The sequence below is a fragment of the Paroedura picta genome, chromosome 4, assembly GCF_049243985.1.
Source record: "Paroedura picta isolate Pp20150507F chromosome 4, Ppicta_v3.0, whole genome shotgun sequence".
In the NCBI taxonomy this organism is placed as follows: Eukaryota; Metazoa; Chordata; class Lepidosauria; order Squamata; family Gekkonidae; genus Paroedura; species Paroedura picta.
In genome coordinates, this window is record NC_135372.1 from 120807464 (window position 1) to 120829521 (window position 22058).

Below are 22058 nucleotides of genomic sequence, written 5' to 3' on the forward strand. Positions count from 1 at the left end.
ACACATGAGAAGGAATGGATGATGGATCTAACTGCTTTAATACTTCAGATGAGCCATAATAAAAATATTTCCCTAAAACATCTCTGTCCTCCCTCAAAAGATTATTTATTAATGTATTCATCAATAAGAATGGGGTGGAATTTTGCCACAACTAGAATCTGCGCCAGAAGAACCATGGTTTCCAGCTTGGAGAAAAGCATTTCCAGATTGGGCTTTGGATTTTGGAGTGAGTTCTAGGCCAGATGTGGAAAGATATGAAACTTAAGTATGATGCATTTCATTCCAAGTTGTGTTGCATTATCTGTCTTTTTGGCATGGCCTACAGTTTGCTCACTTTACACATTATGGACTGTACTAGCAAGGTCTGAGGCCCACTCTCTGTTGTTCTGTTGTTACAATCAGATGTGATTTCTAGGTTCTCCTCAGTTCCCAGGTAGTGGCACAGGTGAGATGGCCTTCGCTTCAGCCTTCACATAATTTTTCTCCTAGTGAGGCACACTTTTGCCTCCTGGGAACCAGGGTTGCCATCTGCCCATCCCATTTGCCTGCTGCTGCTGGTTGCACTTGGCAAAAGTTGTGTGTATAGGGAGATCGTATCTGAATATGGAAATGATGAGTGACACTTTAAAAATTCTCTGATCTCTGTGGTCTATACCATAGAGATTTGGGGGAATTCCTAGAGCCTCACTTGTAAGTGACATCTGCATTCAGACACAATCTTCTCTCATGTTCTCCCATTGCAACAATCAGTAGATATGTTGCGGATCACTAGATAAAGCCATTCTTTTGATACTGGAGGACTTCTAGCAAGTGAGAAGAAACCTTATGCGGCTTCCAAACACCTGGTACGGTTGCCCGTTCAGCATGCTGGCCTTGAAATATGTCTGTAGATGACTTCATCTTCTATTCCAGATGCGATAATTTATTTCAGAGTGTTGGCAAAGTAAAACCAGTCAATTCTATTTCACTGTCAACATTATTCAGAGTAGAACCTGATTCCTCATGGGTAAAGGGATGCAAAGCTTCTTCTGACAATTCTCCAGTACATAAACATCCCCTGAAGTCACAATATCTCAAGCACATTATTAAATCTAAAAACCCACTCTAAACTGTAATCATTTTAATGGGATTTACAGTTCCCCTCAAAGAATATACTTTACCAATACATTTCTCCTGCTGCAACATCGGACCTTTTTGAGAGTTTGACCAGACAGAAAATGAATGGCCATGTCAAATCCAAAGTGCAGTGCTGTGCAGATAGAGGTGGCCTGAGAGTCCTTCTTTTCTATCCTATCTTTGCACTTTAAGAAATTGACATTTAAAAAGTAGGCAAGCAAAAGCAGAATTTTTGTTAAATGACTGAGACTTGGCAGTTGCATGGAGGTCAGAGCATTCCGTCAGTGTCAGCCTCCATTCCCCAGAGTTGTATCCTGTAATGTATTTATTTATCATTACTGATGGCCGAATCCTTCCTCCCCCCACCTTCCATTCAGTTTGTTCTGTCCAAGGCCACAGGGTTCCGACAGAGATCAGTGGCGTCCCTGCTGTGATGAAGCAGCTCGTCAAAACCCGAATTAGATGTTAAATCTTTCTGAAGTGGGGAGGAGGCAGAGGGAAGGGAATCGCATTGTGCTCAGAATTTATCATGTGTTGCTTCCTGGGAGATAATCTATAGGCAGAGATGGGTTATGGGACAAAGTTTCAAAATGCTGCTTCAGGGAGGCAGTGGCTGCCAAGCATACAATAGACTTTGAAAGCCTCCCTTTCTACTTCTTAGGGACATGCACGTGTTATAAGTGGGTGGCCACTTAAATTATCCCAGCATAATGCCAAACTTCACGTTATGTTGTGGACCCATGATTGGATCTCTCAATGTATGCTTTAAAAAAACACAGACACTGGTGTCCTATATGAACAGGTTTTTGGCATGGGTCTGTGCATGGGTTTAAGTCTTTCCTTCTGCACTGTTTCCCAGATAGAATTCAGCTCCAGTGAGGAAGTGTTGGAGATTGCCCCCCATAGGAAAACTACATGATCAAACTACTAGAGCTGCATACATATGCTGATTTATTTATCATAGAATCATAGAATCATAGAATCATTGAGTTGGAAGGGGCCATACAGGCCATCTAGTCCAACCCCCTGCTCAACGCAGGATCAGCCCAAAGAATCCTAAAGCATCCAAGAAAAGTGTGTATCCAACCTTTGCTTGAAGACTGCCAGTGAGGGGGAGCTCACCACCTCCTTAGGCAGCCTATTCCACTGCTGAACTACTCTGACTGTGAAAATTTTTTTCCTGATATCTAGCCTATATCGTTGTACTTGAAGTTTAAACCCATTACTGCGTGTCCTCTCCTCTGCAGCCAACGGAAACAGAAATTTATAAAAGAAGTTGATTTCTGATTGCATGCCGAGCCATCAACTAACAAAGCACATTTCATGGGGAAACCCAGAGCAACAAACAAGCCGTGAGAAAGAGGAACATTTCAGTGCAACTGAATTCAACAGACTTCTTATCCTGTTTGGCAGCATGATTCTCACCCACATTGATCTACAGCTCCGTTTTAATGGCAGCCCGTTGATTTGATCTTACCCTTCCTCGGGGCTTCATATTGCAAGAACACAACGGTAAATGATGGTTATAATTGTCAGAGGCCCAGTAAGATGCAATTTCAACAAGGAGGTGCTTGAAGATTAATCGGCATCTTTAAAATGCTGAGTTGCCTACCGATCTAGTCAGGACACCTTCATAATTAGCTCAAGACTGTGAACTGAAGTATTATGATTACATTCTCTAGTGCTGGGTGTAATCGATTCTTTAACCAACTTTGCCCCAGGAACTGTAGCGGTCCAGAAAGGGAGGCTAGTTTACCTTCCACTTAACTGTTGGCACCATACAGGCATGATGTGATGTGGTCCAGCTGCTGGCTTAATCCATTAGGCTGATATGCTTAAGGATGCCAAGACGAGATGAGCATGTTTGAAATCATGACTGTTTCTTGACTGATCTGCTACTGGAATCACTCTCACCAAACCCTACACCGTAATACATAGTGTTGCTTTAATGGGGAAAATTAATGTGGTGCCATGTGATGGCTGAGCACAAAATGTTAAGATTTGCATGCCACTATTAAACAACAGAAGTAGAAGGTTATTTGTTGTTCTAACTGAGCCTCTTGTGGCGCAGAGTGGTAAGGCAGCAGACATGCAGTCTGAAGCTCTGCTCATGAGGCTGGGAGTTCAATCCCAGCAGCCAGGTCAAGGTTGACTCAGCCTTCCATCCTTCCGAGGTCGGTAAAATGAGTACCCAGCTTGCTGGGGGGTAAACGGTAATGACTGGGGAAGGGAATGGCAAACCACCCCGTATTGAGTCTGCCATGAAAACGCTAGAGGGCGTCACCCCAAGGGTCAGACATGACCTTTACCTTTACCTAACTGAGCCAGAGGTGCTACTGTACCCTAATTCAATTGAGGTGCAAGAAATCATTAAAGAGAAAGTCAATGTGCATAAATGGTCTCCACTTTTCATAAGAGGACCTTGGCCTTTTTGGTATTTGACTTGTACATGCAAGAATCTATTTATTTTATTTATTTATGATTCAACTTCTATCCTGCCACTCCCATGAAACCGGCTCATGGAAGCTAACCATGTATAAAAGCCCACATTAAAACCCACCATAAAACCCCTTACATCTAAATTTAACCAATTCCAGACAGTGGTGGCCAGCCCTCTTTCCCCCAGGTCATACAGATGAATGACACCTCATGGTGGATTAAGGGGGAGCCACGCCAATCTAATTTGCTCAAATGGGGAGCCCAGGTTTTAACCAGCCTGGCCTACACCAAATCTTTCTGGGGTACTGGTGTGTGTGTGGGGGGGGGAGGGTTGAGCTACATTCCAGAAGAAGAAGAAGAAGAAGAAGAAGAAGAAGAAGAAGAAGAAGAAGAAGAAGAAGAAGAAGAAGAAGCTACTTTTCTCTACCCACAACAGACACCCTGTGAGGTGGGTGAGGCTGAGAGAGCCCTGATATCACTGCTCAGTCAGAGCAGCTTTATCAATGCCGTGGCAAGCCCAAGGACACCCAGGTGGTTGCATGTGGGGGAGTGCAGAACTGAACCCATCTTGGCAGATTAGAAGTCCGCACTCCTAACCACTACACCAAACTGGTTCTCCAGAGCTATCCCTGGCTTTGTTTTGCTTAGACAGTGTTGAAGCACATTGCTTGGCCCATTAAGGTCATCCCACTGGCATGATGTTTGTGGGGCATGGTCTCCAGGCTCCAGGGCAACTGCAGGAGCATAGTGACACACACTTGACCAACCCTTCCTGGGAACAGGATGCTTTTGGAGGTGGGTTTCAGCTAGAGTCCCCCTTGTAGTTGTCCCCCTTGTAGTCTCTGAAAAATGACCAGCTGCAGCTGCCGGTAAAAAAAAAAAAGGGCAACAGAAGCACTGTAGAAGAACAGGAAAACAATATAGCAAAGCAAAAGAAACAGCAAATCATGTCAGAAAGACAGAAAGACAAGATGGGAAGTGGGAAGTAAAGGTCTATGAAAGCCTTGTCCACAGAGAGAGGGTAGGTCTGGGTAGATGCAGCCACCCACCACTGTGGGTTGGCTCCCAGTTCCCAGGCAGGATGGGTTGGTTGGCTATGCCCTGCAGTCACTTTCACCACAGTGGGAGGGTGGATCCAGGATAGGATCAAGGACATGAAGCCACCTACTGTGCAGGAAGCTCCCTGATCTTGGGAAGGATGGGAGAGATGGCCCTGCCCTGAAGTTACCTTCACTAACGTGGAAGGGGTGTCCTGGGGAGATGCAATCAACTCATGTGTGGGGGTTCCTGGATCCTGAGAATAACAGGAAGGTTGGCTCTGCCCCATAATCACATTGTCTGTCCTCTGAGGGAGGGTGGGTCCAGAGGGATGCAGCTGTCTGCTACTGTGTGATGGCTCCCAGGCTCCGGGCAGGACAGGAGGGTTGGGATGGGAGAGTGAGCCCAAAGAAAACAGACACCTGCTGCTTAGGTGGCTCCCTTGTCCTTGACAGGATGAGAAGTTTGGCCCTGCTCCATAATCCTGTTGTTCATCTACAGAGGGAGGGTGGGACCGGAGAGATGCAGCCACTTGCAATCATGCAAGCTTGGGAGGGTTGGTCCTGCCCTGCAGTCCCTTTGACAGTGGAAGGAACATGAGTTTGGAAAGATGTAGCCACCTTCAACCATTCCCCCTGGCAGAGTGGGAGTATTAGCCCTGCCTTGCAGTGCACTACACTACAGCCACCTATATTTGACAGTTCCACCCCCCAGAAAGCACTTTCCAGGAGGAGGGCTTCTTTTTCAGGTTATAAGTTGGACCCCACCCCCAGTGTCAGGGCATATAGGGAGATCCACCACAAGTGTGATGCCTCTAGCTCACATTCGATACAGTCTCAAACCCACATCTGACATCTCCCCAAACAAGGCACCCCCAGTTTCCTGGGGTTGCCTTGTTTGTGTGTTCCAAAACCAAACTGGATTTGGAACTGAGCCCTCCCGTGGTTTGGGATATGTGCACAGTATGAATTTTGTGCTATATTTTATGCAGATGACTCAGTTCAAAGTGCTAGATAGCTGATATTAAAAGTGGCCTTTTCTGCTTTCCTTGGAAAGACTCATGCTTTGGCATAATTGGTATTTGTCCTCAAGGCAGTTGGTAATAGCAAGCCTAGGACATTCTGATTACAAGAGAAAAAAGAAGTTTATAAAGCTAAATGTCCCCTCATTACTCCTGGCTTTTATTACCACTTACAGAAAATGACTACTAGATTAAAAAAGAGCGCCTTATCGCCGAATCTTTATTCTTTCTGTTTTATCTTCTGTGTTGTTGATAAGGTCTACCGAACTATGTAAAACCTTGTGAACTCTACAGTTCACCTATCTCATTATCCCCATTCCATCCCCTGCTAGATGCAACAACTAATCGCTTTTCAAAAGTGTTGCTATTAAGTTTTCTTCTTTGGGCAAGGGGAAAAATTGACAAAGGGTGTGCCTTTGTTGGAGAGCATGGTCCTTTTGCCTTTTATTTAACTCGTGGGGCTGAGTCACAGCAGCATTCTCAGTTTGAGGAATGGGGCAGAACGGGCCACCTCTGTCTCTACTCATTATGGGCATCTAGCAAAACATCATGGTTTCAGGGAGACGTAGAAGCCCAGATGTTTCAGGACAGAATTCACAGATTTTGTCGGTTCCCTCGAAGCATTCCGAACCTGTCTGATTAGATATGACAGTAGGGCAAAAGAGGGAGGGGGAAAGGTGTGTTTGTGCAAGTAAAAGGTAAAGGTATCCCCTGTGCAAGCACCGGGTCATGTCTGACTCTTGGGGTAACGCCCTCTAGCATTTTCATGGCAGACTCAATATGGGGTGGTTTGCCAGTGCCTTCTCCAGTCATGACCGTTTTACCCCCCAGCAACCTGGGTACTCATTTTACCGACCTCGGAAGGATGGAAGGCTGAGTCAACCTTGAGCTGGCTGTTGGGACTAAACTCCCAGCCTCATGCACTGCAGCATAAAATCACATCTGATTTATGGTAGTCCCAACAAGGATCTTCCAAGGCCAGTGAGAAGTAGAGGTGGTTTCCTATTGCTTTTCTTTGCAGAGTCTTCCTCAGTGGTCGCCCCCTCCCTGCTTAGCTTCTGAGATCTGATGAGAATGAGCTACACCAGGCCACCGTCCCTCCTGTGCCCCTGTCCCATTCTGCAAGGAGGTCTTGCTGCAAGACTCCATGCTTTAGATCTGTGCTCCTCATAGCAGATGGAAGTGGTAGGATCCACATTTTAACTTCCTTTAAAATGAGTTCCTTTGGTGTAAGATATTATTGCTATCAACGATCTTTAATGTCCCAGGAGCCAAGCAGGGAGAAGGAAACTGGTGCGGCTCTACTTCAGATGTAATTAATATCCGAAGTGACATGCCAATAGCCGTGGTAAAAGGGGCTAGAAAGTGCAGCGGCCAAGGAACTGCCATCCCAAGCCCATAAATGGAGACTAATATATTGGGAATGGGGTGCAGGGAGAAAGAAGCGGCTAAAAATGTATTTGTAAAATGTCATCAGCTACTTTGAGAACTTTATAGCTGAAAAGTATGATATTATAAATCTTTTAAAAACAAGCAATGAAATAATTAATATTGAGAGGCTATGGCTGGCTGGGAGAACAATTTTGTTTTATGCCCAAGGCCCCCGGTTCATCCTCTGGTATATCGACTTAAAAGTTCTCAACCAGCAGGTAGTCATAAAGACTGTTCTCGTACTGAGCTATTGCAGAGCAGATGCAATTTGGAATTGACCGTACTGAACTAAATGGGCCAATGGTCTGGCTTATACCAAAGAGGGGGAGGAATAAGTTTGCAGTTATTTACTTCTGTCTAACTTTCCTCCACAACTGGGACACAAAGCAGCTTAGGACATGGTTTTCATCACCATTTTCTCTCAACCAACCCTATGAGGTTGCTTCAAGCCGAGAGTAAGTGATAGACTCAAGGTCAGCAAGTGGGAAGTGGTGATTTGAACCGGGTCTCCCAAGATCTGAGTCTGACATTCCATCCATTACACCACAACAGCTTTATGTGCTCCCTGTAGTAAATAATGAATTGACATTACTTTAATTGTGATTTTAATGCATGATTTTAAGGCTTACTTTGCTCCCCTATCTAGACCGGTGCAGGCGGGAGGTGTGATGCCTACCCTGTCTGCCCTGCTCACAGGCTACAGCATTTCATCTAATATGAAAATTGTACAAAAAGGACATAAAAATTTGTTCTTACAACATTCAGAATTGTGAGCTCTAAGTTCATAGATCCCGGCTACAATAATATCCGAGTCCACCAAGACTTCTCAAAACAACCCCAAAATGGAATTCTGAGAGGTCGACAATGAGATACACCCATTTTGTTCAATTGTCGATACTGTTTTGTTGATGGTTTTAATTTGTACACTAATTTAAATTTAAATGTAACTATTTTTTAAACTGAATGGTTTTAAATTGTAGTGCTGTATTTTATGTGATATACACTGCCCTGAGTTGGTTTTATGGGGGGAGGGGGGTTAAAAATCAAAATGACAACAACAGCAACAATAATAGAAGAAGTGAATATTAGAATCCAAGCCATAGTTTTGCACCGAATAATCACTGTCAGTCTTCAAGCAGCAACTGGACAGATCCTTAACATAAATGCTTTAGGCTGATTCTGCATTGAGCAGGGGGTTGGACTAGATGGGCAGCTAGCTGTGAATTTTTTGCATTCTGCAGGAAGTTGGACTAGATGACCCTGGAGGTCCCATCCAACTATGATCCTATGATTCTAGATGTCCTGTATTTCCCCTTCCAACTCTACGATTCTATTCTATGAATATACATTCTGTTTCTTTTTTTAGGAAATAAAGTTGCTATACCTGAGACCTTCAGTTAATATTGCATTTCGCAGAAAATTTGGAAGAATTTGTGTGATTTGTCTGAGTAATTCCAAGGGATCCAGAGTGGAAATGAAATCATTCAAGTGCAAGATTGTCCTCTTGGCATCTGCAAGAAACACTAGTTCAAGCTGCTAATTAAACTGTGCCGTGAATGTCACCTCACCAGCCTTTCACCTGAAGACCATTTTCAAGGGGAATTTGGAATTCCTCTCAGGGGAAAACAGGGCACTGTGAGAAGCATAAAAGGATATTAGCACCAACCATGGGAGATCAATAAGTTACTTGTGCATACTATGAAGCTCCGGTACTACTGATGAAAGAATTTCTTCAACATATGAAAGTAACTGCCTAACCAAAGCATGCATTACTCAGTGGTGTAGCACCCATAGGCAATATAGGACAGTAACCTAAAATTATTGCCAGATTAAAGACAACATCCTGTAATCCGACTCTTTGGGGAAATTGTTTGGGGGCTGTGGGTTGAGGAGATATCCCATCCACACAATGAAGAATATGAAATCAAGTTCCATTCTCAAAATGCAATCGGGCAGAAAGCAGAAGTTCTCCCAGGCCATTTTTTTTTCATTTTCCCAGCTATGCTGTCCTGTAGCATTTCAAAATTACTCAGGTGGGAGAAGGAAAAGGGGAGTTGGGCTGGGACAGGCACCAATATTGACACAGACAAATGGAGAAGTATGCTACCAAAGTTTTCTGTCCTAGTGCTTCTTTGTTACAAAAATCCCTGTTTTGCTTTCATGTCTTTGCTTGGGCTTTTATTCTCTCACATCAGATTTCCCCCCATTAAATATGTATAATTTTTAACATTAATGGACTCTTTGGATACAATGGAAAGCAATTCTACTATGTATGTATGTATGTATGTATGTATGTATGTATGTATGTATGTATGTATGTATGTATGTATGTATGTATTTATTTATTTGCCACCCTCCCCAAAGGCTCAGGGCAGTTTACATGAAACAGGAAAAAATACAGGTAACTCCATTTGTAGTAATAATGAGGTGGTGCAGAGTGGTAAGGCAGCAGACATGCAGTCTGAAAGCTCTGCCCATGAGGCTGGGAGTTCGATCCCAGCAGCCGGCTCAAGGTTGACTCAGCCTTCCATCCTTCCGAGGTCAGTAAAATGAGTACCCATCTTGCTGTGGGGTTAAATGGTAATGACTGGGGAAGGCACTGGCAAACCACCCCGCATTGAGTCTGCCATGAAAAGGCTAGAGGGCGTCACCCCATGGGTCAGACATGACCCGGTGCTTGCATAGGGGATACCTTTACCAACAATATTAACATAATGCTGGGGTTTTATGGGTTTTATCCATTTATTGTATGTTGAATTTTTTAAAAATTATGTAACCTGCCGTGAGCTGGTTCCAGGAGCGGCAGGCTAAAAATTGAACAAACAAACAAAATAATAACAATAACATTAATGAACTGTGGAAACTACAAAGAGCATCATTTCAACTAATACTGAGGCCCAGTGGGTTGGGCGAATTTGTAGTGGTCATTGTAGGAGGGAGGCTTGGGGGTCAATGGGAAGTGGTGGTTTATGTCAACCTCAACCAAATGCCTGGCAGAGGAGCTCCCTTTTGCAGGTCCTGCGGAACAGTTCAAGTTCCATCAGGGCCCTAATCTCCTCTGGAAGCTCGTTCCACCAGGTGGGGGCAGGATGGAAAAAGCTCGGGCCCTGGGTGAGGTCAAGTGGCTTTCCTTGGGGCCAGGGACCATCAGGAGGTTGGAGGTGGTAGAGTGCAAGGCTCTTTGAGGGATGTAGGCAGAGAGCTGATCCCTCAGGTATACTAGGCTCGGACCTTGTGTGGCCTTAAAGGTGATAACCAAAACCTTAAGTCTGATCCAGTATTCAAATGGAAACCAGCACAGCTGCTGGAGGATGGACTGAATGTGGGACCTCTGAGGTGCTGCTGTGAGGACCCTGGCAGCTGTGTTCTGGACAAGTTGTAGTTTCCAGAACAAGGATAAGGGCAGGCTAGCATAGAGCAATTCCAGAAGTCAAGTCTAGAGGTGACCATTGCATGGATCACTGTGTCTAGGTGTTTCGGGGCCAAGATAGGCACTAGTAGTTTTGCTTGGTGAAGGTGGTAAAATGCCAGCCATGCTACCGTTGTGATCTGAGCCTCGATTGAGAGGGAGGCATCAAGAATCACTCCCAAGTTCCTGTCAGAGTAGGCCACTGATAGCTGTACTCCATCCAGGTTGGGTAGGTGTGCTTCCTCACTTGGACCTTTCCTGCCCAGCCACTGGACCTCCATCTTTGAAGGGTGGAGCTTCAGACAACTCTGCTTAAGCCATCCAATTACTGCTTCCAGACAGCTGACTAATGTTTCTGGGAGAGAGTCAGGGTGGTCATCCAACAGGAGGAAGAGATGGCCATCAGCATATTGGTGGCACCCCAGCCCAAACCTCTGCACCAGTTGGGAAAGAGGGCACAGGAAGGAAGGAAGGAAGGAAGGAAGGAAGGAAGGAAGGAAGGAAGGAAGGAAGGAAGAAAGAAAGAAAGAAAGAAAGAAAGAAAGAAAGAAAGAAAGAAAGAAAGAAAGAAAGAAAGAAAGAAAGAAAGAAAGAAAGAAAGAAAGAAAGAAAGAAAGAAAGAACAGGTCTCTCTTCTCTCTTTCTTGACAAAGTTGTTTATCTTCAAAATAAAGCTATTTTGTTCTTTTAAAAGTAAAGGTAAAGGTATCCCCTGTGCAAGCACCGAGTCATGTCTGACCCTTGGGGTGATGCCCTCTATGTTTTGTCTGTTTTCATGGCAGACTCAATACGGGGTGGTTTGCCAGTGCCTTCCCCAGTCATTACCGTTTACCCCCCAGCAAGCTGGATACTCATTTTACCGACCTCGGAAGGATGGAATGCTGAGTCAACCTAGAGCCGGCTGCTGGGATTGAACTCCCAGCCTCATGGGCAGAGCTTTCAGACAACATTTCTGCTGCCTTACCACTCTGCGCCACAAGTGTATTTAAATTCTGCCAACACTTCCAATGGTCTTGTTCATTGAACCCAAAAAGTATAAAAAGGGGGGGGGTAGTATTTTTTCAGTGAATGGGCTTTGGGTTGGCTGTGCCCTGGCAAACTGTTCATTCACACCATTGTGAACCTCTAGGGCAGTAACCTGGCAGGTGATCATAATAAAAGAAACATCTTCCTAAATCTGGGCCTAAACATAAAAAGAAAACAAACAGGAGGATAATTTCAGTCCTCCACATTGGTTAGTTTCCCCAGTCTTGTTGTCTCCACCATTTTATGGTTTCCCCAAATTTTTGTATTAAAATTTGGATGGCTTTATTTCAACCGTTCTTATACAAAAACCCACTAACTTCTTTCTACTGTTGGTATGGTAGGGCTGTAACCACCTTTATTGATCCTAATTTAAAGCTGTAATTGCAAATAAAAACATCATTATTTCCCCCAGCGACCTTAATTGAAAGGATTGATTCACAGCAAGCAAAGCATGATAAGAACTTCTTCATGGACCAAACCGCTTACGGACAATTTAACACCTTAATTTCAGTTCCAGTTGTGTTGTGTCTCAAGTACAGCAGGGTTGGACGCAGAGCTCGCTCGGACTTCTTTTATAGTATGTCCTAGTGCCAGTACCTTGATTGTGGCAATGATTTTATGTATTCCTGTTCAAGTATCATTTGAAAAATAGGGGATGTCGAATATTTTTTCAGCAGTCAGCCTTGGTCTGTGGACGAGTTTGGTCCTTGTAAACTCCAGTAATTAGTTCAAATGGCCAAGCAAGAATCACAACTTATTTTAAAGGTTTTTGCAAATTCAAGTGTCTAAGACAGTGTTCAGTAGTTTACACTTTTCTTTTCTGGAATTGTAATTTTCACACAAGTATAATTATTACTCGTTCTCTCATTGCTTGATGGGAGAGCAACAGGGACTATTTGGCCCCACCTGATTGAGAATACAAATGTTACAGTGCACCTAAAACCTATGCAAGGTCATGTAAACACACCAGTTTTTGAACTGTTGCCTTTACAAGACAGAGGGGCACATAGTTAATATATACTTGTATAATCACAGGATCTGGGCTACAAGCTGCCACGAATTTTGGCATCATACTTGGCGTTGATCATGTGTGACCATATTTACAATGCATAATGTTAGACAAATGTCAGTTTGAATTTAGCTCACTTTTCAATTTGGCCTACAGTTGCTTGAGCATAACAAAGGACTCTTCCTTCTACTACCTTCCAAGTCAAGGTAATATTAACAGATGACATTTTTAGCATCTATTGGCTGGCTTAAAGGCTTAGTCTGATATAGACTTCAGCAGTTTCCCTTGGAAAATGGTTAGATGAAGTCACTCTAATATATGTATATTTATGTTTGGGCTCCAGATAGAAGTGGCTTGATCCTTTCATTTGTATTCTATTTCTTCATGCTGCCAATATATTGGTTTAAGGAGATAACGAGAAATGAATCTAACTTTGTCTTGATTATGTTGCACATCATAACTGTTTACATTGAAAAGCAGTTGTCTGATAGCTCTAGTGTCCATCTTCTTCCCTAACATTTTAACCCACTATTAGGCAAGCAACTTTCTCATTATTACTGATTATCTCATTACTGTCTGAAAACCCAACTGGTCATGGAAAGGGATAATCACGCGAACACTTGGTTTTCACTTTAGCCCCTGCAAGAATGAGAGAACCATCCTAAGTAGTGTCGTATAGTGGTTAAGTGTGGCAGTTAATCTGGAAAACTGGGTTCAGTCCTCTACTCCTCCGTATACAGCCAGCTGGGTGACCTTGAGTCAGTCATAGTTCTCTCAGAACTCTTTCACAGAGTTGTGGGGAGAGGAAGGGAAAGGTGTTTTATGCCCCCCTGGAACTCTTTTGGGAAGTGAAAAGCTGGGTTTAAAAACTCAACTCTTCTTCTACTCAGAATCCCAGTGAGTTCTTTTCATGTCCCAAGAATGTATTTTTAGGACTGCATTGTAAAACATGATGGCTAGTGACCTTTTGCCTGGTGTCTTTTTAATGCATAATCTTTCCTCTTTCTGCATCTGGAAAACAAAGCCATGTGCTCAGGAAAAGGGGGAGAAACAGGCTCAGAAGAACACACCTAGAGTTAAATGTTGCAATCTCAGCCTCAAGGAGTGAGGAGCTTTCCTTGGGAGCTGTACTGGCTTACATATAAGCTGTTCCTTTCCCCCTCCTTTCTTTCCGTAGCCCCTTAATAGCTTGACAGGAGAAATATAGGGAAGATACTGCCATATGATTAACAGTGATGTATAGGGGTGGGGGAAGAGAGAGAAACAGCGAGAGAGGGAGATGTGGCTCAGAGCCAAGTTCCAGAGAGAAACAGAATCTCTGGCTTCCTCTTATCTCCAGAGGAAAATTAAGTTACAAAAACCTTGAGTGGAAATTTTGCACACATTCAGTTTCATTGGCATGGCTGACCGAAACAGCAGATATATTATTCCATTTACACGATACAGATTTAAAGGCACAGCAAGCTTCTCACCCTCTTACTGCTATGGTGAAGCTCTGAGCAAACTTGGTGCTCCTGGAACATTATAGAACCCCCAAATTAACAACAACATAAAAATGTCCAAGATAAACATTTTGGACATCTTGGACATTTTTAGTTGCTATTAATTTGGGGGTTCTTTAATGTTTCAGGAGCACTACTTCATCCTTCCATTTTATGAATGCCTGAAACTGGATTAATTATACACACTGGTATAATATTTGACATTGTTTCACTATCATTTTGCCTTTGTGTTTAAATTATTGGGGCTTTTTTAAAAAAATGACAATCCATTCCTTTATATGGCCTGTGGAAAAGCGTGAAGCTGCATTATATGGAATTCCTGGTTTGATCAAGGTCAGCATCATCTTCTCTGACTGATAGTAGGCCTCCAGTATCTCAGGTAGAGGTCTTTTACATCATGTCCCATGTGGTCCTTTTAACTGGAGATGCTGGGGAATGAACCCAGGACCTTCTGCATGCAATACAGTTGCTTCACCCTCCCCATCTCATTTGTGGGTTGAATCTCTTTTTGCATTTCCCAGAAGTATGCAAAGGAATGGCAGTATATTCTTTTGGCTGGTTTTTCCTCCCCATGACAAACTATATTTTCTTTTCTTTTATGCAGCCTATTCTCCTCTATTCCTCAAGCTAGTAGATATTTGTCATGCAAACTGAGTCTCCCCACTCCTCGTAGAATAAATATTTCCATGGCCACTGCTCCCTTTTAAGGATTTAACCCATTTATTTCTAGAAATCAATCCTGTTCACAAGTACGGTTGTTACTTTCAGTTGGCAGCATCCTGAAATACCTTCATTTCTTGAGCAGGAACCAAAGCTTTTAAATGGACTGACATGACCTGCTTAACCATAATGAGAAGTTACAGATGTTGGAAATTGCCTTTGATTTATATTGAAACCTAGGATTTGTAGCTAACTGGCAGTCTGAGGAAATTTGCATTGAAGAATGACAGTCCAGCAAACAAAAAGCAGGAAATGTTGTGTTCCAAAAAAGGTCTTCCTTCTATTGGAAAGGTGGCCATGCCGTGCATCCGTGTTTGCGCCATGTGTGACTGCAAACGCACATTTGCGGCACTCCCGTGCATACGCGCATGCACAAAACTGCTGTGCATGCACGTTTGCGGTTGTGCATGGCTCAAACGCGCATGCGCGGCCCTGCTTCCCTCTCCCCCCCCCAAAAAAAAGAAGCTTTTGCGGCCGATTTGCTTACGGCCTGGGATGTTTCTTACTGCGGGGCAGGCGGGGAGAGGGAGCCGTGGCCTGGTGCTAGGGCCTTTGCGGCCCAGTGGTTAGGGTTGCATTACAAAACAATCCACAAAATATTACAAGACTAGTGGCAAAGCCCGTTCGTAAGAATGGGCTTTGCAAGGGTCACACCCAGGGAGGCAGCAAGGCCTCTCCAGGCCTTTGGGAAGCCTCTTTCCCCCACCCCCATATCAGGGCTCTCTCAGCCTCACCCACCCCACAGAGTGTCTGTTGTGGGGAGAGGAATGGGAAGGCGACTGTAAGCCGCTTTGAGCCTCCTTTGGGTAGGGAAAAGCGGAATATAAGAACCAACTCTTCTTCTTCTTTGCAGGCCTTTGGGAAGCGTTCCCTTTACCCCCCACTCCTCCTCAGCCAGATGGCTTCCCAAAGGCCTTGATAGCACACCCATGGCCTCTGCAAGGCCTTTCCAGGCCTTTGGGAAGCACTCCCTCCTGCCCTGGCCAGGCCTCTTATTTGGGGCCCTGCAAGTGGAGCGGAGGAGTCACCAACTGGCTGGCTGTAGCAGCCAGGCATGACTGTGAAGCAAGGGGTGAGGGCTTGGTGAGGGAGGGCAGGAGCTGTAGGGGCAGGGCCAATCAGGGTGCAGCTAGCTGCGCCCTGATTGGTCCTATTCCAACTCGGACAGGGAGGGTGGGAGCTGTAGGGGCAAGACCAATAAGAGTGCAGCTGGCTGCACCCTGATTGGCCCTGGAGAGGCTGGACAGTCCATCCCCAAGGCTGTTTCACAATTATTAAGAAGCACCAAATGGATAAGATAGTTTTAAATGAGAGATCACTGGGGTAAACCTGGTTTGAGCCCCTGAAAGAAGGCAAATGACATTTATTTATATCCCACTTTTCTTAGTGCCCTGTCAGCTTTTTCTGTCTTTTGTGCCAATAAGTGGCAATCAATTGATGGTGTCCCCATAGGGTTTTCAAGGCAAGTGATGTTCAGATGCCATTGCCAGCCTTTGTGTAGCAACTGTCAACTTCCTTCCCATCCAAATATTAACTAGGGATGTTGTTGTTTCGCTTCAGAGATGTGATAAGATCAGGCTATCCAGTCAGGGCCAAATCATCTCACAAATCTTAATTTAAAATACACACTCCTCTCACCAATCCAAATCTGATTAAAGTGGTGGCCAATAAAAGAGCCTTGCCGAGACATCTGAACATTTCTCGAGATGTTGTCCATACACCTCTTCAGGGAGCCCATTCCATAAAGTGAAAGCTACAATGGTGTGGGCTCTGGTTGATGCCAGGATGGCTACCTTAGCTGGAGAACAGCCAGCAGGTCACAATCAGAAGAAGGGATCTTTCACGTAGCACAGTTTCTCCAGTAAAATAAATATACTACATGTGCTTCAGAGCACCTTGTAGATATTTGAAACCTCATCTGGCAGGCCTCAGATTTTGGGAATCTTTGTTGAATTTCAGAGATGTGAGATGTGAATAAAGTAAGGCATGATTCATTCCAAAATTAAATTCTGTTTTAACAGATGTCTACTGGGCTTCAGCATATTTATTGACCGATTCCGCAAGGTTGTGCAAAACTTGTGCTGCCTCCTGCTTGCAAACATGTGGTTGTAAGCCCACATTTACAAACCTCCTCACAGGAGCCCCCTCCTGTGATTTCCCTCTGCTTCATTGAGGATTTTTGACTCCTGACGAGGCAGCAAGGGAAAACAAATCAAACTTCTCTCCCCACTCCTCAGCTTGTCAAACACAGCAAGCCACCAATCAAAGCACAGTGGGTGTCTCAGGGACTCAAACTTCCACCCCCCCCCCGAGCACCAACATTATTTTTTTAAGTGTACTTCTACATTGCTATGAATAATGCCACAAATGCTTTTTAATTTTAAAAAATCAACATTTTTGCATTGCTATGGAGAAACGCCACAATGATAAAGCATTCTCCCACCCATTTTTGGGATTTGTGGTGCTTTGGACTCTATTTATGTTTGAGTAGAGTTGTGTGAGGCTGGACATGGTAACTGGACCCCGAAGAATGATTGTGTGTAAACAGTTGGCTTAAATACAAAAAAGCACGGATGCCTAGCTAATGAGGAGATGGCTACTTCATCACATACTCTCCCCCTTTCCCCTTTTATTCACATCTGCCAAAAACAGAATGGGACTGTGTTTTGCCTGCCCAATCCAAAAAAGACCATGGACACTTTTATTTTAACTTATGCAAAGTAGGTTTGCAGTCCTGCAGCAACACGAACCGTGCCATTATTTAAAAAAAAATTATCAGAGCAGGAAATGGAGAGGGGAGGGTGAACAAAACCCTGCAAGGACTGTTGCACATTTCTTCCTCCACACAGGCTTGCCCCTAGTTGCTCCCTGACATGAAGTGAGATAGCAAGTGGCAAATCCAGTTTTGGCGATTTCCTTCTTCTTGAGGCAAATCTGACCAAAACTCAATAGCCTTGGGATGCAGATGACATCATGTGGAAAAAGCTCAAAAACCCACCAGCAACCCACCGGAGACTGTCCGGGGGTAGATTCCTCATGCAGAATCGATCATAGTGGAAAAGATTTCTTTGATTAATTGCAAGATTCAGTGGCCATGTCTTGGACATATTGCATGTTAATTTTTTTTTTTAAGATCATATTTGGTACTTTTGGTTCTTTAATATAATGCCTTTGCTGTCATCATTTTCCTGTGTACCACATTGTTACAGCTACTGTATATGTGAACTGGATACATTGGCCTCTGGATGGCAACAAAACGGCAGTACACTAAATAAGGAATTTGGGGACAGTAGGCATGAACATGAGAAGTTCTAGCTCAACATTTTTAAGATGTAAGAATTATATAGTCACAGAGCTTTTTTGGCTTTGTTGCTTCCTCATGCTTTCAAAGTGCATTTCCATAGATTTGTTTTAAAGCTGTTCTGCTTTCCCATCAAGTTCCCTACTCATCTCATTCAGGTTTCATTTTGGCTTGTGCATCATGTTTTCTCAATTCAGTACTCAGTTTGCTTTCTGGACACTTTATCTACAGTTTATTTGAAAGTCTTTTGCAGTGGTTCTCCCCCACCCCACTCCAAAACTAAAGTTAAATAAAAAGTGAAAAGATTCTGTTGTGTTAGTTCCTCCCACCCTTTTTTGTCCCTCAGAGGACTCTCCTCCACTCCAACACCACCTACAATGTACACATACCTCCCATTCCATACCTTCCTCCATCCTACCCCCTTTTAAGGTATACACACTCCATCTGTTACTGTTTCCCAGCTTCCAAATATTTTCTTTGTGTATAATTTGGGTCACAGAGAAAGGGAGGGTGAGCAGTCACTCATCCACAGCCATGGAGCTATCTTGGACAGGCTCACAGGCAAGCAGGTAAGCAAGCAACACCACAGATTATGGAACCTGCTTTGTCATCCCATAAACATGATCTTAGTGAAATTGACCAGTTGGGTTCACACAAATGCCCCCCCCCCCCAAACAAAAATCCTAATTGTGCGAATCTATACTCTGGGAATCCATGTAAAGGTAAAGGTAAAGGTATCCCCTGTGCAACCACCGAGTCATGTCTGACCCTTGGGGTGACGCCCTCTAGCATTTTCTTGGCAGACTCAATACGGGGTGGTTTGCCAGTGCCTTCCCCAGTCATGACCGTTTACCCCCCAGCAAGCTGGGTACTCATTTTACCGACCTCAGAAGGATGGAAGGCTGCGTCAACCTTGAGCCGGCTGATGGGATTGAACTCCCAACCTCATGGGCAGACAGATTCAGACAGCATATCGCTGCCTTACCACTCTGCGCCACAAGAGGCTCTTTGGGAATCCATGTAGAAAAACTGGAAAAAAACATAAGACATGTAGAGTGCAGACACCACATTCAAATTAAACCAAACCGACCAAAATTCAGTGATAAAAGAGAATAAGCTGTGAGTGCAAAAATGGCCATGGTCTCGGTGCTTTATAATATGCTTGATTCGTGGCTTGTATTTTCTAGGAGACAAAAGGGTAGAAAGTCTTTGGAAAACAATTCTGTTTAGTGAACTAAACAATGACCAGTAAGCACATTGGTGCTTACTCTGAGATCAAGCAAAGTGGCTGTGTTCACAGCATGCCTATTCTTTGTTCAGACAGCTCAGTAAATTCACATAATGAGGTTTTCTTCATTTTTGTGAGACTGACACATGCTGTAGCTCAGGTATTCCGTATTCTTTGGATGGATTGTGGTTTTTCTCAGACTCTAAAGGGAAACAAATGGGTCCATGCCTAGAAAGGAGAAACCTCCTCCTCTCCATATGCTTAATCCACCCCAGCCATCATAAGTAAAAAAAGGCCTTTCTCACATGATTCATTTAACAGCCACATCTGAGAGGGAACAATTTCCCTTCTTTAGGATGTAATGGCCATGTTTACATGTCTTTTCCCTTGCGCGGGTTCAATTTCTCTTTGGCCGTGGGGACCTCACCACCAGCCAAAACACGAGATGGGCTGAAACTCAATGCTATCCCCATCCGAGCATATAGATAATCCCACCATGGCTATAGAAGGAGTGGTGTATGTGTGCATGTATTGAAACAGATGTATGTTGTCAAGAATAAATGAGGCAATTCAAAGTGTCATGAAAGGACAATTTATGGACAATTTTGGTAATTACTCAAACCAAAGAAGTGACTTGGGTCACTATTAAAATCCCACTGCTTTGTTTATATTTTAAAAAAAGAAAAGACAAGGAAGGGGGAAGAAATAGGGAGTTCCAGCTGATGAAGAAAGATAGCAAGAGTGAATAATGAAAAAGAAACAACCTTTGATGTTTGTCTTATTATACAAATTCAGCTTAGGCTATTACGATGTTCCACTCCCCACTTCTTCACTATTGATTTTCATTTTGAGGCACAAAGGGTGACAAGATCAGTGACCTGTTTCCTAGCATCCAAAATACAGCTTTATGAAGCCGTTTTCCAAAACGTCTTTCTACCCAAATTATGCTGGGGTAAAAGTTCCTTTCTTAAATTTTTAAAGGCCAGAGCTTTCAGTGGGAGCGGGCAAAGTGCGTAAACACTTCCATTGAAATTGTTTGCCTTTAAATTGCTTAGCTTTGATAAGGTGACTGTGTTAATTTATCGTTCGATTATCTGTTAGACATCTGAACTGTCAGAAAACGGCAGCACAGTTTGCAGAATGAAAAAAATTAGGCAGGCTCTACTATAGATCAGACCAAAAATAAAAAGGCCAATACCCTGAACAGATAGCTGCACCCCATCATATCTATATAATTTTGATTGGATGGGACATATTTCACAACCCTGTGCAAATCACACATACCTTGCAGGGATGCTATAGGGCTAATGGTGGACAGATTCAACAGGCCAAACCTTGAGGCCCACAGTGAAGCTGCCAAACAGTGAATTGCAGTGTGGGTGGTGGGTGGGGCTGCAAATTCTGGTGGCTGGTGAGGAGTGACCTGATGAACAAGTTGACTCATTGGCGTCCTGCTTGGGACTAGGTATGTTGTGATTTTTGCCGCAAATATGGTCAACAGCTGAACTTACCATCTTCGAAGACATCAGGCATTTGGGACTCAATCTACTTGGTATAGCTAGTGCTCCAAGTGCCTGCCCAATTGGCTTGTGTCAGGTTTCCGCAAAACAGTTCCTTCCCTGGGAATTGCTTTCCTGCACATAGTTGGGGACATGGTGTTGGTCTGATAAAACCCCACTTCTCCCTCTGTACCCCGTCCTTGCCAATTATCTAGTTATCTGTGTATTCCTGCTGTTGATGCTTTCTCCTGTAAAGTACCTTCAATAAAGACTATTGTCTGCTATGGTCCATTTGCCTGGGATTCTGCTACATTGGTCCCGAAGCCCTGCAGCTGAGCTGCATTTCTGGATCATGACACAGCGGTGATTTAACCTGAATGGTGGATACGAGTGCCATGAGTGGTGGATTAAAGACACAAATAGATAAACCTTATCAAACACACAAACAAAAATAATAAAATCAGAAGTGGACTTCTGCACATAAACCCTGTAAAGGTGAAACTCCTCCAGCCCTGCTCCTCCAGGAACTCCTCCAGCCCTGCTCTTTGTAAAGCAAATGAATGTCCTGAATCTACCCTCCAAATGTCCTTACCCTGCTGACTTTGCTTCTGGAGCAACATATCTTGATAGCTCTACTACTGTTTCCTCCTGCTGATAAACTACTGTATGTTGTTCATTTCATGGCCCTTGTCTTGACCACTTAGCATTCACTTGGACAACTGCCAAGTTTATGGTAGATAGTATGGATTGCAACAGTCAGGTTTCTCACCGACTGGCTAGGGCACACATCAAACACTGAAGTCAATGCAAACTCTCTGCCTCGTCACCTTTTCGGGGGGGGGGGCAACGGCATCCTTTCTCACCCCTAGTTAGAGCATGGGATAGCAATTTGTCTACAGTCCCTATTTCTGCTGGAGGGAGGAAATACTCCCATTTAGCAAACAAAGGTGAAGAGCCCACTTCATAAACTGTATGTGTTAACATGGACTTAAAAAAAAATCTCTCTCTCTCTCTCTCTCTCTCTCTCTCTCTCTCTCTCTCTCTCTCTCTCTCTCTCTCTCTCTCTCTCTCTCTCTCTTCAAGATCCAGTCACAAAATAATAACTATTCAGTGGTTCTCATAAAGGTAGCAAAATGTGAATACAGATTAGATATTTTATATTCTCATGACATATCACTCCATGTTAATAACAATGAGAACAAGCCAATAAATCCAGAATACTTTAGACCATTAGACCAACTAATATGTATTTATTCCTGTACCTTCACTTCATCTCCCTCCCACAAGCTACAGTGTGTGGTCCCAAGACTAAAGATGCA

The 22058-nt window shown here is 43.8% G+C and overlaps 1 long non-coding RNA gene across 1 annotated transcript in view; it reads left to right on the plus strand.

Annotated features, from left to right (window-relative positions):
* The first annotated feature begins 12638 nt into the window (after positions 1 to 12638).
* The window catches only part of LOC143836867 (uncharacterized), a 144906-nt gene continuing 135486 nt past the window's right edge, over positions 12639 to 22058 (plus strand). Inside the window, exon 1 of the long non-coding RNA XR_013230802.1 lies at positions 12639 to 12695. This is a non-coding gene — a long non-coding RNA (uncharacterized LOC143836867). The remainder of the gene's footprint in view (positions 12696 to 22058) is intronic.